This window comes from Eriocheir sinensis, chromosome 17 (assembly GCF_024679095.1).
Source record: "Eriocheir sinensis breed Jianghai 21 chromosome 17, ASM2467909v1, whole genome shotgun sequence".
NCBI classification, from domain to species: Eukaryota; Metazoa; Arthropoda; class Malacostraca; order Decapoda; family Varunidae; genus Eriocheir; species Eriocheir sinensis.
Window position 1 is genome coordinate 8,896,202 of NC_066525.1, and position 5,000 is coordinate 8,901,201.

At 41.1% G+C, this 5,000-nt stretch overlaps 1 protein-coding gene across 1 annotated transcript in view; it reads right to left on the reverse strand.

Moving 5' to 3' along the window:
- Positions 1 to 1,815, reverse strand: part of LOC126999916 (uncharacterized) — a 26,850-nt gene extending 25,035 nt beyond the window's left edge. The window contains exon 1 of the mRNA XM_050863077.1: positions 1,737 to 1,815. The gene's annotated coding sequence lies outside the window, so the exon portion shown is untranslated. The remainder of the gene's footprint in view (positions 1 to 1,736) is intronic.
- Between the last annotated feature and the right edge of the window lie 3,185 nt (positions 1,816 to 5,000).

A 5,000-nucleotide genomic window follows, 5' to 3' on the forward strand; every position in this document is an offset into this window, starting at 1 on the left:
ACTACTACTACTTATGATAGTAAAATAATAATAATAATAATAATAATAATAATAATAATAATAATATATTATTATTATTATTATTATTATTATTATTATTATTATTATTATTATAAAAATATTAATAATAATTACAATAATAATAATTGCTATAATTTTTAATCTGCACATGATTCGTTTTTATTGTTATAATCGTTATAATAGAAATAATAATTTTATTATTCACAATAATAGTTTTTATTATTTATATTAATATTATTATTTGACTAATATAACTACTATTGCTTTTACTACTACCACTACTACTACTACTACTACTACTACTACTACTACTATTACTACTACTACTACTACTACTACTACTAGTACTACTACTACTACCACAAGTACTACTACCGCAAGTACTGCTACACTGCTACTACTACTACTACTACTACTACTACTACTACTACGACTATACTACTACTACTACTACTACTACTACTACTACTACTACTACTACTATTATTACTACTACCACTTTTACTTCTACTTCTACTACTACTACTACTACTATTGCGAATAATAATAATAATGATCATAATAATAATAATAATAATAATAGTAATAATAATAATAATAATAATAATAATAATAATAATAATAATAATAATAATAATAATAATAATAATAATAATAATAATGTACTGTTGATGTACCCTTTTCTAGTAGTATAATTTAATTTCACGGGCATAGTAATGATAATGATAATAATAATAACAACAAGAACAATAGTAATAAAAAATAATAGTAATAATGATAATAATAAAAAAACAATTATAATGCTAATAACGATAACACGAGTATTATTACTATTATGAATATTATAAAAGGTTTTGCAACGCATATATTTTTTCATCATGTTTTTGCTGTCGCGACTTGTGACGGTGGTGGTGGAGGTGCCGATAGGGAGGGTGGTGACTATTGTGTTGTGAGGAGCGTCGGGCCGCCTTCGGGGCTCCCGCAGCGCCCGCCGCCCTGAATGTGCCGTGCGAAGGCTCGGCCGGACCTGCTCTGTTCTGTGCGACGTCAGTGTGTAAAGTTGAATCTTTTCTTAGTCAGTCTCATCGCTAGTTCATCCCGGGTATTGTGCGGTATGGTGTGGCTGAATAGGCGAGACAGCGTCGCGCACACTAGCCTCGGTATTGATCAACTGGACACTTATCGTTACTGTTACAGCCTCCCGCCGTGATGTCTGGAGCTTGAGGAGGTGTGAACTGTACGGTGTGGTGTTGGGTTGATGCTAGCTCGATCGCTGGTAACTTTTAAAAAGGAAGACGAGCCTATCCTGACGATGACATTAAGTAGCACGGACAGCAATATTTACTTCAAATAGTGCGCGCTGGCAGTGTTGTGACGAGTGCTGCCCCCTACCATAAACCACATGCTCGTATGTTTGACAACTTTGCGGAAATACATCGTAATCTGCCTCGACACCTAGCCTCAAAGATGCCTTAGTAGGTCAGGATGCTGCCGAGAAAGTCTTGTAGTTGAGTAATTCCTAATAACGAAGAAATAACGTGATTTATGACTTGGTTCACCGGGTACGGTACGCCATGTTATGTTGGATACTGACTGAGACAAAGCCACCGCCAACCGTATTCTGCCCTCCCGTGTGCCAGCCAGACGCTTCTAAGTCATTGTACATGCACAGAAACCTTCTTGGGTGTTTCATACTAGTGTGTATAGAAACTTACCTTCTAAATCGGCATATGAATGGATAAAATAGGCGTTGAAGAAGGTCGTTATCGGTTGTACCGTAGAGCACTCTGTAGGAGGAGTTGACTGCTGAGCTCCACCTCCCTGGCCATGACGTCAGCCGGGACCGCCCTCATCGGGGATACGTCACAAAGCCCCGCCTATATTTACGCCAGGCTCCTCCTCTCGACCAGATGACATCCCAAGACAGACAGGAACGTTTAGATTCTGACAACCTGGTGCAGCGGGAGGATGTGCCGCCATGCGAGCCGCGCTCTGGCATGGTTTTAGGCGGTGTTGCAAGGGCTAACTTGCAATATTCAATGTGGCTGGAATAGGCATGTGCATGATCAGTGGATACATATTGGATACACAATGTGTCAGTGAGTGTAGAAGCATAAATTTTACGATGAAGCTGTGAGCAAGTGCGTATGTACTTCGAAGTTGGAGATTGCAATAGTTTGGTATTGTTGAAGTGTCACTGTTCCAAGTCTGGAAGGATTCACTCGACTTGTGCTGAGCTGTTCGTCTAGTGTCAAGCCCAACCAAGATGCCACGAAGGAAGCAGGATTGCCCTAAACGCATGAAATGTAAGTGCACCTACTTATAATCCTTATCTGTGTGTGTGTGTGTGTGTGTGTGTGTGTGTGTGTGTGTGTGTGTGTGTTTATTCACTGCATAACCAAATTGGCCCAGTTTTATTTTTCCCGTGTTCTCACGCGGCCCAGTGTGCCGCTCCGCACGAGCAGCACGGCTGGTAGTGGTGTGGTGGAGTGTGTGGCCGCGGGTGGCCAGCGCCAGGCTGGTGGGCTGCACGTGGCGGCTCGTGACGCAACCTTTGAGCGAAACAAATGTAGAATGTCGATGTTATTATATGTGTACTCGTTGCTTATCTTTAGATGTTTAGGACTAGTGCTCATCATTAGAGTGACGTGCCAAAAAAAAAAAAAAAAAAAAGTTTATCACTTCGTTTGCATGTGTGTTTGTGTGTGTGTGTGTGTGTATATATATATATATATATATATATATATATATATATATATATATATATATATATATATATATATATATATATATTTATATTCAGCCTCCGGTGTCGAAGATTATAATCGAGTGGTCAGTCTGCCTTCTGGTCCTCCACCTCGACAGAAGCAGGGCGAGGTAGGGCCCGCAGGCCTGCCTCCCGTGCCAAACCCTGCCAGCCAACACTCAACAAGTAGCCCTCGCCAAACTCACCCACCAAACTCGCAGCACTGGTGGGCAACTTTAGTCCCCACCAAGTTTTCCTGCTTGGGGGGGAGGGGGGACTGGCCTTTCCTTGTGTCGAGCTAAAAGGGGCTGCTTGGGTGCCACCTCTTGGGGAGAGTGTCAAGCCTCGGGGAGCCACGTGTTGGAGGCTGGAGGCTTCACGGGCACCGAATAAATGGTGTGGCCACTTCATTGGCTGCTCCGTGTCGAAGAGAAAAAAGTTTCAGGTTTTCTTGAGTTTGTTATTTTGTTGTCTATGTTAGTGGTAACCGTTAGTGTGTGTGTGTGTGTGTGTAATAAATGTGCCGTAACTTCCTGTGCATGATGGCTGTACATTTATTTTTTTTATCATATGCGATTTTGCATTTTTGTGTACATATAATTACTGCTTTATAGATATAAGCTCACAGAAAGGGCCACAGACAGTAACAGGGCAGTCACGTGCAGTTTGTTGTGCACCTTAGCGAGGTCAGAACCGCTCACGTGTGCTTCCAGCGGCCTCCCGGGAGTTGTCTGGCTGGGCAGTTCAGTCCTCTCAAGAAGGCACATAAATCGTGGAGGCAGAGTTGAAAAGGAATGATGTCCCAGCGTCGTTCCGCCGAAATAATGTTTTATATAATAAATATAGGCTACGTTAGCGTCTACACCTTAATTCGATCCTCCTTGGTGGAGGTTTCAGATGGACATGAAATACATTAAAATCATGGCCATCAAACAAAGCTAGGTGGTTTCAGCAAAAGGCAGGGTTGGGGGGGACGAGACGGGGCTCGCTGCCTCCAGGAAAACTTTTGCAAACTTTAACATTCCCTTCATCATTACCTATTAAACAAAGAATAATGATTGTGAAAAATGTTTTAGACAAGGGGACATGTCAACAGGTCTATTCATTGTTAGTCAGAAATAGTTCTACCATCTACCATTTTTTTTGTAGTCAATGTGCTCATGTTCATGACCAGTTTTGTTAAGATATAGGAAACTAGCTGCTTTCCTCCCGCGCTTTCTCCTTATCACATTTACAATTTTATTTTTTTTGATATTTAGTCTTTGAAATGCTTCCGTTTCATTTGTCACTTGTCAAAAACCAATAATCTCTAAATACCAGCATTTCGTAATCATTCATTTACGTATGAGTCAGCAAGCTGACCGGCAGAAGGCAGGTGTAGCGTCCAGCTAGCGGTCAGTGTTAACCTGAGGAAGGAGCAGAGGAAGCCAGGGGAGGAGTGGACGGCCCAACCCTCCGGTGAGTCGGCCTCGCTCCGGGCTGCTTCGAATTGGATCAATCGATAAAAGGAAGAGCTATGTGCTAGGAGTTACGTACCTGTATTTCAGTCTAGAATTGAACATCATGGATTAAGTAATACACACAATTTGAAGATGTTTTAACGACGATTAAGAGTAAAAAATGGAATTGGGCAGTTCATATCATGCGTAAAAGTGATTACAGGTGGATAACCAAAGTAACAGAGCGGCCACCCTGTAACTGCAGGATAATTAGGTGGATAGATAAAATTAGAGCATTTGTCTGAGCAGGATGGAGTACACTAACATCAAGCAGAGAGGTGGAGAACGTTGGGAAAGATCCATGTCCTGCAATGGACTAGTAATGGCTGAAGATGATCATCAATATGAAGGCGGCATTGCACCAAAAAAAATATCCGTGATATCTCAGACTTGCCATTATTAGGAAATTAAGAAGTAACTTTGTGTGTGTAAAAAGATAGGAAGGTTGATGGGAATAGATGCCGTAACAGGGAAACATGGCTTAGATTTTTAATAGATTTTTTATAATGAAAAAAATATTCAAACAAGATGTGTCGCAAATGATAGTTTTTTTCTGAGTATTTTAGGTTTTGAAAATAAAATTCTAAGTTTGCACCTCTGTGAACAAAGGCTATGCATCACAAGGAACAGAACTTTAGGTCCCTAAATATTTCCCAAGTTCTAAGGCTGTCGTGGACTCAGCGGCGGCCCTGACCAACGCCCCTCGCCGGAGTGTCAACAAGTGACCGGCCGTG